The sequence below is a fragment of the Heloderma suspectum genome, chromosome 15, assembly GCF_057233095.1.
Source record: "Heloderma suspectum isolate Gila_16-S chromosome 15, 16-S_ref, whole genome shotgun sequence".
In the NCBI taxonomy this organism is placed as follows: domain Eukaryota; kingdom Metazoa; phylum Chordata; class Lepidosauria; order Squamata; family Helodermatidae; genus Heloderma; species Heloderma suspectum.
In genome coordinates this window covers 16,226,857-16,239,589 of record NC_139472.1, presented here as the reverse complement: position 1 = coordinate 16,239,589, position 12,733 = coordinate 16,226,857, and the positions used below count along the sequence as shown (strand labels likewise).

The 12,733-nt window shown below is 46.7% G+C and overlaps 1 protein-coding gene across 1 annotated transcript in view; it reads left to right on the top strand.

The window, feature by feature from the left end:
* DHRS3 (dehydrogenase/reductase 3) overlaps positions 1-12,733 on the top strand; it is a 49,556-nt gene that overhangs the window by 15,378 nt on the left and 21,445 nt on the right. The gene's annotated exons all lie outside the window — the stretch shown is intronic.

Genomic DNA, 12,733 nt, shown 5'->3' with positions numbered 1-12,733 from the left:
CTTTTGCCCAGGACTTGGAGAGCAAAACTCTTCCAGAGAACGCCACCATTCTCTGGAACCTTAAGAACAGAAGAAGAGCTATGCTGGATCAGACCTAGTCCAGCATTCTGTTAAGAACTCAAGACGAGCCTTGCTGGATCAGACCAAGGTCCATCCAGTCCAGCATTCTGTTCACACATTCTGAACACATTCTGTTGTTTGTGAGAAGCTGTCGACGGGAAACCACAAGCAGGACAGGAGGGCAACAGCACCCTCTGGTCCATGTTCCCCAGAAAATGGTGTACAGAGGCATCCTGGAGTTAACATAGAGCCATCAGGACTAGTAGGCATTGACGCTGGCCTTCTCCACACATTCAACAAAACAAGCTGGTACTGCGATTGTAGTATTCCAGCTTTCAGGTGAGAGAGATGGAAGTTGAAGACCAGAACACCAGGAAAAGAGGGTGTGCTCTCAGTCAGCTTACTGCTATACTTATGTCCCCACACACACACACACACACACAAGCATGAGTGCGCACTGGTAGTCTGAAGTAATACATTCCACTCTTGCTTGCTGGAACTCAGCCACTTCATCCTGCCCATGCACGTTCAGTAGACGTGACTGGGTGGAAGTGGAAGGCAAGTCCTTGTGAGAAGCGCACACGCACACTCCTCCTCTCACCGAATTCTCCTCCTCTCTGACACATTTGACACCTGAAAGTCTGGTTGACAGAGGCCGAGAGGACGTTTGCGTCAGTACAGGAGGCCTGGCATCAAAGCCGTCTTGCTCGGTTCCTGTGTGTGTGCGTGTTCCTGTGTGAGCTCACGCGGGCGAGTGGAGAGAATTGGCACCTCTCGCCTCTTTTGTGGCTCAGGGTTCAGCAGCCGGTCAGCCAGCCCCCCCCCCCATGACATCACGACAATTGTTGTTTGACTAGCCGCCACAACGTTTTCTTTTTCTTTCTGTGAACTCCGTGTTTCTGCAGCACCGGGCACTCCAGTCAGAAGTCTGCAGTGATGCCTTGTTCTGAATTCCATGCGCAAGTTCTCCTCTGGCCAGTTTCTTTGCCACCTCCTTCTTTCCCTTGAGGTTGGTTATGCCACTGGTTTAATAGTGACCCACTTGGTCAACTTCCAAAGGCCCATAAAGCTGGACGTTTTTCACAATGCAGCACCAGCCACACAGGTGTGGCTAGACCCGTCCTTGTAAAAGTATGGTAGGAAACAGGCCAGATTCAAGAAGGGGCAATAAGGGGCAATTAGGGGTTCATGGGTGCAGGGCAGAGCCAGCAGCTGTGGCTGTGGCTCCACCAACACCCGCTGGGTGGTACTTATGGCATGCGTTGTGGATGGGGCATGACTGCTTACATGTTGATGTGGGGGAGCTATACATAAAGCCATTGGTCTCCAGGGGATGTTCTGAAGGCGCATAATGCAGCAGCCTTGCTGAAGCTGCGCAGTTCTGGGTGTGGTGTAGTGGAGGGGGAACATGGAGGTGTGCAGTTCCTAGACTTTTTCCAATCAGGTTTCGTGGCATCATCCCCTGGAGTAACCGGAGTAATTTGTGCTGGCGACTGAATGAGGTGATAACAAGGCTTTCGAGTTTTACTATTTGTGGCAGCAGAGAGGAATGGGGGAAATAATCAAGCAGCTATTAACCATGCTGGCTGGGGATGATGGAAGTTGTAGCCCAATGCATCTAGAGAGCTTTGGCTATTGGGTGGTATAGAAATGAAATGAAAAAATACATACATACATACATCTAGAGAGCACCACGTTGGGGAAAGTTGCTCTAGAGCTGCTCAGGAAAGAATGAATCCCTGAAGAGTGACAACAGAATTCTCATCACTCAAATTTTAACAAGCCATCCCCCCAAGGCAAAAAGGGGGCAATAATTCCCCAGGACCAGGTGTGAATAAGGATTGTCCTCGGTAAATTGGGATGATTCGGAGCATATGGGTGCAAGTTCTCTTTAGGATGTCTAAATATTTTTGTGTGGAGGAGAAATGCTGGGCTTTTTTTTTTAATAGCCTTTTGGAGCTGGAAAGACTGAGGAAATCTGCATATATTTGGCTATACTATTTCAAGGCATCTATGGAGGATGTCAAGGAGCTATACAAGGCACTTGTTTACAAGTCCCTTTCTCTTTCCTCTGGGAGGATATATCCGCTCATACATCCAGACACCATTGCTGAGATTTTGCCAGGCAATAGCCATCTACTTTTGGCCCTGTTCTGCAGCCACAGGGAGAACAGGCAATAACCATCTACTTTTGGCCCTCTGTTCTGCAGCCACAGGGAGAACAGGCAATAACCATCTACTTTTGGCCCTCTGTTCTGCAGCCACAGGGAGAACAGGCAATAACCATCTACTTTTGGCCCTCTGTTCTGCAGCCACAGTGAGAACAGGCAATAACTATCTATCTACTTTTGGCCCTCTGTTCTGCAGCCACAGGGAGTAGAAACATAAAATAAAAAGCAGCAGCAACGAGCTGAGGTAGAACATCCAGCTAATCTCAGTTGCTTTCCATACTTTGTGGCTCTGGTGCCAATGGTGCAAATGGCCATTTCTGTGGAATCCAAACTTGGAAATCTGTGAATGGGGGAGAGAGAATAGTATCTGCCCTAAGAGAACATGGAATGTAAGTTTGAAGTGGCGGGAGGGGTCTTAAAATTCCTGCATGCCAGCAAGGAAGACACGGCTGGGTTTGGGGCCCATGAAATGGGTCAGAGAACTGGGAATACATCCTTCTTCAAAGTTCCTGGAAGCTGCAGATCGTGGGTATCTGTGGGGGAGGGGGAAGTTGCCCTCCCTCTCCAATGAGCTATAATCTCCAGATTCCTAGCTTCCATTTTTTAAATGAACTCTCTAGCCCTTGTAGAACCACCCAATACAAGAGATAGGGCGACGTTTGCACATCATGCTAAGCCACCCTCATGGGTGGCTTGTCTGTTACTCCGACAGATGATTGCCCGGTCAGAGGCTTCCCGTGACTTGTTTCTCCCTCAGTCCCTCTCACTTCTCCAGTCCACTGCTGCTGGCATGCATTCCAGAGGCCTTTGCAGCAAAAATCCTTGTTTCCTCGTTCCCTATGTCAGCGCCCTTTCTGCAATTGGTCCATGGGGGCTGCCACCTGACAAAGCAAACTCCTCCCCCTCCCACATCACATCCCAAAAAGGAAATAATTTTCTGAACCCTTGTGAACATGGGAACATTTGTAAGCTCTTTTTTCCGGGCTCTTCCACTCTTCCGCAAGAGCGAAAGACCACCTGTCCACTACTTAGCCAACCTTCCCCTTATCCCCCTTCTTGTCAGTGTCCTCCACTTTAGCATTTCCATGATACTGAAGCAAGAGCACCTGTGAGAAGGCGTTCACACGCTTTCAAGATTTTATTTTCCCTGCCATGAAATTTGTGCAAATGTTGCCTCTGTTCTACAGCTCTGCCATGATGTTTGTGTAATTTTTGCATTCCTGCTCATTGCTCTTATAAATCTGACCACTAGCAATGGAGAAAGCCTACTGCTGCCATTCTGTCTCATCCCTTCTCAGCCTCAGGATATTTTTTTCTAGGCATCATGGAGAAAGGACACCAGAGAGCGTCCTGAACATATTCAGAAGTTGTTGTTTTTTTTAATTTTCAATCCTGCGCAAATGCGCAGTGGCAAATGCCCAGTGCTAGGACAGAAGGCAGGATGACATTTACGAGGACACTGACATTTGGTTTCAAGCACAAAGTGTAACTTGAAGCAGCCTTTAAACAGAAAGGTGATCACTAGCAAGGGAACTGCTGAGGTGGAGGACACTGACAAGGGGTGGAGTTGGGGGTTGACAGAAGGTGCTCCGTTTTACTGCCGTGCCATGAGATTTATGCAAATTTCTGCTGTGTTTAGCCCAGCAGAGCCATATCCCCGTATTGTTAATGTCCTGGTTGATTTCATCCTCCACTTTCGGCTTTCCCCTGCTTCTTCTTTGTCACTTCCCTCCAGTGCTACCTGCCACTGCCCTTCTCCCCCATCCCCTGTCAGTACCCTCAGCCCCCTGTTCCAAATCTTTAAATTTGTGCAAATTTCCCGTAGGTATGTATGTATGTATGTATGTATATATGCTAGGACTGGTTAGCGGCAAAAGGAAACCTGGCCACCAAAGAACAAGATGGCTAGATACCATCAAAATTGATACCAACCAGAGCATGGAACAGCTCAAAGAAATAGTACAAGATCGGGATACGTGGAGAGAGATGATCCATAGAATCGCCAAAAGTCAGACACAACTAAATGGATAATATCATCATATATATATATATATATATATATATATATATATATATATATATTTATTTAAAAGAATGCTTAGAAGGTGGCTAGCCGGGGAGGAACAAGCAGTGCACCCACACCAGCAGTAATTACACCTACCCGTCCCCTTCAGCCACCTTCTTTTCCCCCACCTTCAGAGAGATTTGTGCCAATCTAAGTTTTGTTTGTTTGTTTGTTTTTTAAGGCTGAGAGAAATTTGCTGAAATTCACTGAAGCACAGTAACCCCAGCAGTAATTGCTCCAAAAAGGAGACATGATAGGGCTGGAGGAGGGGGGAGCCAATAACTCCTATTCGCCAACTTCATCGGGGAAGTGTTGGCAGGGGGGGGGAGAACACCGATAAGTGTCAGCTCAAGGCATAATAGCGAGAGGATAACATTGACAAATGGGAGTTATTGCCCCCCCACACACACTTTGGTGCGCCTTTTCGGAGCAATTACTTCACTCGCTTTTTTTTTTCTTTTTTCGGTGCTTCTGAATTGCGCAAATGGGCCCGTAGTTCCTCTTAGTATAATTTTCCCCCCAGCCCTTCACAAGTGTGTAGGGGAGCGTCTGTGCAGCCTCGCCTTGTTAATTTCCTAGTATATTACCTACTCTGCTTCAGCACTTCACTTGACAGCTGTAACATACAAGGAAACTGACAAGGTGAGACTACACAAGGCTGGCTGGCGAATCTGCAGGCTTGTGAAAGGCCGGGAAATAATAATGATGATAATAAATTATAATAAGAAAATAAAAATTAAGAATAAAAGAATAATAAAAAATTAAGAACCCATTTGTGTACTTCCAAAGCACCAAATAGATCTATAGATCTATTGATCTATCGATCTATCATCTATCATCTTTAAAAGGTGGCAACCCAGTTATTATCCTTCCAAAGTGCCATTTCAGCATTGGTGGAGAGGCAGACATCACTGGCGAGGGAGGAGGGAGGTGGCCCTGGCAAGATCGTGAGGCTTTTTCTCCTCTCTAGCCAGGCAGCTCTGTAGCCGCTTGGGACAAACCACGCTGCCGGGTTCCGACGGCACAAGCCACCCTGAGAACAAGTCACCTTCAACCACCCCACTACAAGCCATGGGTTTTCAGGGTGGCTTATGCATGGTTAATAAACCCTGCTGAATCATCCAGGCTCCGTCTTATCATGTCATCGTAAGACACGCTGATGGCAACAAAGCTCACAGCCCACCATGGCTCATCGTGTCGTGCGAACCCAGTCAACATGTGCAGACACTATTCTGCCTATTTCTTTTGTGAGAAACTGCTCTGCTCCTGCCTCTCGGAGTGTTTAGCCAACGAATGAAGTCACAGCAATGCTTGACACTTGCGCTATCTGGAGAAGAAACTTCCTGGTTCATTTTAAGCTATGGGGAGTGGGGGCTATCTGCCCTGGTGGGAAGAGATTGCTGCCCCATAAAAAAGCAGTTTGGAGATCTGGGACTTCAAAGTAGCTGTGGCTGGGTAAGCAGTAGTGCGTCTACCGAACCACAACAGGTAACAGCAAAGACAGGAGGTCATGATCTCTCAAACTCAGGTCTTTTTTCTTTTCTTGCTTTTTTTTTTTTTTTTTTACAAATGATCCACTACAAATGATCCCTGCCCAAGTCTGTAAACACTGTAAAAATTACCTGGCCAATGCATGCAGATGAAGTCTGCAATTACAATGCCCACATTGCTGGAGGAAGGGCTGTGGCTGAGAAATGGCGGGTTACACCAGCCTTGCAAAACTGGGCTGTTTTGTGCATAACATTTTGCTGAGGGAGAATTAGAGTTGCGTATGGCAGCCCTGCAGTGTAGTCCAGTCCAGTGTTGTTACTTCGTGTCCTGGTTTGCTGGGATTTTTGAGGGGAATGCGGGGCGGGAGAGGGGAGAAGGTTATGAAGTTGATGGTAGCAGCAGGGCAATTGATTAAGGGCTGCGGGAGGGGTTTGATGTATGTGTATATAGCTTTAAGAGAACCTGCTTTGAAGCTGAGGCAATATGCCACTCAGGTCCCCAGAAGTTAGCATTTCCTTATGTATTGGAGTAATAAAGAACCCTGTTCTGAAGGGACCTAAGCCTCTTGTCGTTGCCTGGAGAGCAAAGTCTAGGGGTGGGTTGCAAGCTGAGCAGGTAAGCCTACCCTGCCATATTAGCCACGCCCAGGGGTCATTACAGGGGTGAAGGAAGACATAGAAAGAAGTGAAGGTTTGAGCCACAGGTGAGAAAATCTGGTATACAGGTTTCTCAGAGGCCAGGTCTACCTGTCTCAGGGCACCTGATACCCAGGCTTTCTCATTGCTCAGACACCAGATCTACCAGAAAGGGCAGACCTATCCTCTGCCAGTGTCAGCGCTTTTTGAAAAAGTGCAGCCAAATACAATGCCCAGTGTTCGCGGGGGGAAAAAATGTGCAGTTCCAAAAGAAGACTGATGCAGTTCCAAATTCTATCCTGCAAAGGTCAGAACATGCTAGCTAGTGTAAAAAGTGGTGATGACCATGTGAAAAGTAAAGTGAGTAGTCCAGGCTCCTTCAGAGGCCCACATCCTGATCAAGCATAAGCACTTCTTCATCCCCCACAAAAGACAGTCCCCACAGAACCCACTGCTGCTCTCCGCGGAGTGTTCACCGATGTTTCCAAGATGAAAGAAATATTTCTAGAACATGGCAATCCCTGGTAAGCCATATGAAGTTGTCAATGGTGGCAATGCTAGAAGATATGACGTCCTTAAGGCTGCTGTGCTGCATGCGTTCATCTGGTTCATTGTTGTTTATATCCCTCACTCGAGAAGCTCGGTTTTGTTGGAATTTATTATGCCTCTTGTGTGAAACCTGACTATAGCTCTCTCCTGCATTAGTGCTGTCAAATTCCTGGGATTTTCTGCCCCTCTGTGTAGGCTTCTAAATGTCACGGAACATGATTGTGAGCAACAAAGCATGCACACAAGAAAAAAACGTACATGTTTGTAGCAGCGTGCGCTACCCGCTACATGTGTGAATTACAGCCACATACATGACATACCACCATGCAGCTTTGTTCCTCATCCACTAGAAAATTCCTGTGGATGCCGGCACTCCAAACAAGGTCTTCCCTGGTCACCCTGTCTCAAATGCCTTAACCCCATGCTCAGTACGCATTGTCTCATTAATCCATACAACAAGCCTATACGGTAGGCCAGACCTGTTATCTCCAAGTTTGCAGGTGGGAGAACGAACTGAAAAGGCGCAAGCTGAAATGGGCTCATTCTCTCGGGCTGTAACCCTATACATCAGGACCTCTTTTAGCCCAGGGCCCCAATTCTGTTTCAGAGTAGCTCTTGGGGTCTGCATGCAACAGAGGTGGGTTTCTGCACACCTGCTGTACAAATTTACCTGGGAGTAAGTCTCATTGAACGTTATGAGATAGCATTCCCCAACCTGGTGCCCTCCAGAAGTTTTGGACTGCAACTCCCATTATCCTTGACTATGGGCCATGCTGGATGGGGTGATGGGAGTTGTAGTTCAACACATCGAGGTGGGCTTTGCAGTTTTGGAATAGAACATCAGGTTGGGGAAACGGCGATAGGATTTGCTTCTGGCTGACAGGCGTAGTCAGATTGTACTGTTAGTTACTATACGACGTTTGCTCCGTTGGCGTGAACCTTTTACAGTGTCGAATGTGCCCTGCTTTCTCTCTCTCTCTCTCTCTCTCTCTCACCCCCCATTCTCCCCTCTGAGATTAAGAATCCAATGGAAGGAACTCCTCTGTCCTTCTCGAAATGCAGCTCTGTATCTTTCCATTCTGTGTTGACACCTCCTGGAGTTTGCTTTCCAATTTCCATTATCTTAACGTTCACAGATTTGCCTCTGGCCCAACTGTGTTTACCAGGCTTTCTAAAAGGTGTCATTAGGAGGCCACTTACTGTTAAACTCCTAGCATCAAAAGGTTCTCTGCCCTCCTTTTCTCTCCTTGAGGATTGTCAGCCTTTATCACATCTTGCTTGCAAGAAGGGTGCCAAATATCCCTTTTGCAAATGCTCATCTGTCCCGACTAGAATTATCCTTTTTAAAAAAAGAAGGAGGCTGGATCATGGAATAGAACTGTAGTTCAGTGGTAAAGCACATGCTTTGTGAGTAGGGATGTATGGATTGTGTAAAATCCGTTCCATCTATGTTTCATGGGTTGTCAGGCACCTTTTGTTCCATTGTCCACCCATGGATGGAAATTGGGGGAGGGGGGGTTTCCAAATTTGTGCAAATTTGTCCATGTAAAAATGTTCAAATTCCCCCCGAATGTGCATTCTCACGCTTTAGCCTATGGGGGAAACGTGCATTTTTGGGCTTTAAAAAAAGTGTATTTTTCTATGACGAAATTTGCGCAAAATTTGGGAAAGTTAGAAAACTGATCCGAAAGTCTATGGAACCCACCTGACAGGGGGAAAACTGGTCTGCTTTCTTTTTAATCCATGGGTTGGGTTCCTGAAAATCCAAACTTATTTGGCTCCATTGCAGATTTTTCCAACATCCCTATTTGTGAGGTTTAGAGATTGTGATGTTTAGGAACTTAGGAAGGTGCCTTGTACTGAGTCAATCCATCCAGCTCAGTATTATCTCCTACAATGAGTGGCAGTGGCTCTCCAGGGTATATCGGGCAAAGGCCTTTCTCAGGCCTACCTGGACATGCCATGGGTTGACCCTTGGACCTTCCACATGCAAAGCTTGGAATGCTGTAAAGCTAAATCGTTCTCTTGGGTTTTTTGAGGCATTGCACTTCAGGAACAGAATTTAAGAGCATGTTCTCCAGGCAATCTTCCATAGATGGATGTGGTTGTAATATATTACACTCTTATTTGAGAGTCCACAGGTATTGTTAAGCGATGGAAGATCAACTGATAGAAGAAGAAGGAGAAGTCCTGTAGCTCAGTGGCAGAGCGTGTGCTTTGCACGCAGAAGGATCCAGGTTCAATCTCCAGTATTTGCAAGTAGCTTCTGCCACTCAGCACTTGGTGCAAGCCAGCTTCTAGTGGGTGAGCCAACACTAAGAAGAACTGAGATAGGGTCTTTTTGGCAGTGGCATCCATGTTGTGGAATTCTCTGCCATGGGAGCTTCATCTGAGTTCTTCCCTTTTAGGTAGTAGGCCAAAACGCTGCTTTTTAAATGTGGGGTATTTATTTATTTATTTATTTATTAAATTTATTAATTGCCCATCTGGCTGGTCACCCAGCCACTCTGGGCGATGTACAACAATAAAACAATTAAAACAATAACATTCTACATTAAAAACATCATATTTTTAAAAATTACCCTAACCCACCCCAAATGCCTGCCTGAACAACCACGTTTTTAATGTGTGGCGGAAGCTCATTAAAGAGGGGGCATGGCGGAGTTCCCTAGGAGGGAGTTCCACAGAGTGGGGGCCACCACAGAGGAGGCCCTCTCCCTTGTCCTCACCAGTCTAGCTGTCCTGGCTGATGGGACAGAGAGAAGGCCATCCGAGGCTGATCTTGTTAAGTGGCCTGTCTGGTGTTGCTGGAGGCGCTCCTTAAGATAGGCGTTGACATGGCATGTGTGCTGAACCTTCTTTTCTGGTTCTTTCTGTTCCGATATTACCCACAGACTAGGTTCGCACAATCACCAGGTTGCGGCGTATGCTAGGTGAATTTTGAATATTCAAGCCATGACTGCTATTTGGCATGTTGTCCGAACTCGGCAAGGGTGGGTTGTTGCTGTGGTTAATAAACCACCCAGAACCCATGGTCTGTTTTAGGGTTGTGAGTGGCTTGTTAACCACACCAACAACCCACCCTCACCAGGTTCGAATGACACAAGCCGCAGTCACAGCTTGGCTATTCAAAATGGCTGCCTGCATGCGCGAGACAGCCTTGACCATGCAAACCAGCCGTTGTTTAGTTTGTTTACATGGAGGTCTTTGGGTGGATCTAAAGGTGCCCCTTCATTCACGGAAGAGTTCTTCTGTGAACACAAGGGCCTTTGATGTAGTGGAGGGTTCTGCTAATGGAAGAGCAAGAGTCCATGTTTGCCTGTTCCCTCTTCCCCCCTGCAGCCTCCCACATTGTCTGAGAAAGCCTCCTGAGCCCTTTGGAGCAGGTGGGGGGGGGGGCTCAAGGGACTGCAGAGGGAATAGACAAAAATTACCTCCCCTCCTCTCTGATAGCAGATGCTGATGGTGTCAGCTGCATTCATGGGACCTTTGGATCTGTTAGGGCCACAGCATTTCAGTTAATTAATTGGTTCAGTTGATTTTTTTTTTAACTCTTTGAAACAACAAAAAGGTGCCCACGACAAATTGGGCAGCTTATTTTTAAACATATATGTAATACGATTACAGAAATGGCAGATGACAAGCCCTATCTTAAACGATGGCATCGGATGACGTGGGCTGTAGGCCCTGAAAGCTTATTATACTGTATAATACATTTGTTAGTCTTTAAGATGGAAGAAGACTCATTGTGGTTTTTATCTTAAAAGAGGCACACACGCCCTTTTTTCCCTCCCAAACAAGACGGGGGGGTCTCTTCTAAGATGACCGCCTGCCCTGACGCATGCCACATCTAAAAGCAAAGCAAATGTTTATAGCTTCAGAACTTTTATGTCTACCCATATGCAAGGTTAACCGATTGATTAATCAGCTAGAACTGATCAACTGAGATCTCTTTCCTTGGGTAATAACAGAGGAGGTGTAGGGAAATCTATTTGAAATCTATTTGTTCCATATTTTTTTCACTTTCGGGGAGACTTCTGGGCTGAGGTTCTCTTGGACCTGCTGTAAGTAGCACCTCAATGGACAGATTTGGGGAGCAAATCTGGTGACTAGTGAGAATATACGGAGAGAAATCCGGACTATGTGGGTAATGCATACTTCCTGAGGCAGTATCCATCGGCTAGGGACACACAGTACATGTTTACACAAGGGTAACTGACTGAGCAAATGCAAACAGCGATGGGAACAAAGTAACGTTTATGTTTGCCCCATGGAGGAGAGAGACTAGTCTGGAAGAGGTCAAATTTTTCCCTTTTTTATTTGCCTGCACCTAGGATTCTGAAGGAGAGATGTTATAAAAATGCTATAATCGTACCAAGGGGGAAGGGCATTCAATTACTGTTTTTGTTTCACAGATTCGGATCTTGGTACAGTACGAGGGTGGTAGGGGAACATAAGAAGAGCCCTGCTGGATCAGACCAAGGGTCCATCTAGTCCAGCATTCTGTTCACACAGTGGCCAACCAGCTGCCCACGGGAAACCCACAATCAGAACCTAAATGAAATTGGTGTACATAGGCCTACTGCCTCAAGGGGAATGTCCAGTTTTGGCTAATACTCCAGCCAGACTCATCATTTTAAGCTGTGGTTCCTCAGCCAACCTGTCCTCCCTTCCGAGGCGGGACATCCTTTGCCGCTAACCACAGCCACCACTAATGGGCTCAAGTTACAGGAAGCCAGATTCTGGCTGAACATCAGGAAAAACTTCCTGACTGTTAGAGCAATACAACAATGGAACCCATGACCTAGGGAGGTGGTGGGCTCTCCCACACTGGAGGCATTCAAGAGGAGGCTGGACAGCCATCTGTCGGGGATGCTCTGACTTGGATTCCGGCATTGAGCAGGGGGTTGGACTCGATGGCCTTGTAGGCCCTTCCAACCCTACTATTCTATGATTCTATGATTCACAGCCAAGGCATAAAACAATCCCACCTGGCTGCCAACCATTGATGTCACCCAGAGGTAACAGTAGGGCAAGTAGCGTCTGTGAGCCTTCCTTAACTTTATTTTAACTGGAGTGGTCTTCTGGTCAGTAACTTTATGAAGAGAAGAGTGTGTCTGTTGCAAGAGGAAAGGAGGGAGGATGGCAGCAAAAAAGAGCTAAAATGGAGTGTGTGTGTGTGGGAGAGAGAGAGAGAGAGAGAGAGAGAGAGCTGGATGGGTTCCAGGATGAGAAGTTATCCCATCCCAGACACAAATTAGGTTTCCCAACCTTTGCCTCCAAATCCCCACAAAAACACCCTACAGACACATGCGTTATTTTCTAAACACTTCTGGATGGCTCACTCTATAGTCTCCAATGGGTCACAGCACAAGTTGGTTTTGCATAGCACAATAATGTTGGGTTTTGTTGCTGCCTTCCCCATGCTAGACTCCCTTCTCCCCTACCCCCACTATAAGACCACTCCAGTTAAAATAAAGTAAAATATGGTAACATGCAATAAAATATAATTGTTCAAATATGTAGCAGCAGCTAATACAATGAAACCATTTCAGTTCAAAGCCAGAGAAAAAAAGAGGTATGTTTTTAAAGCCCTCCAATAAGTAGCCGCTGAGGGAAGCAGGCTAATATCTCTTGGGAAGGAATTCCAGAGTGCAGGGGCCACCATAGGGAAGTCCCTCTCTCTAGTGCAGGAGCAGGCAAGCTTTTGGGGCCATGGGTATATTTGGCAATTTGAGAAACTGTCCTGGGCAGTGGGCATC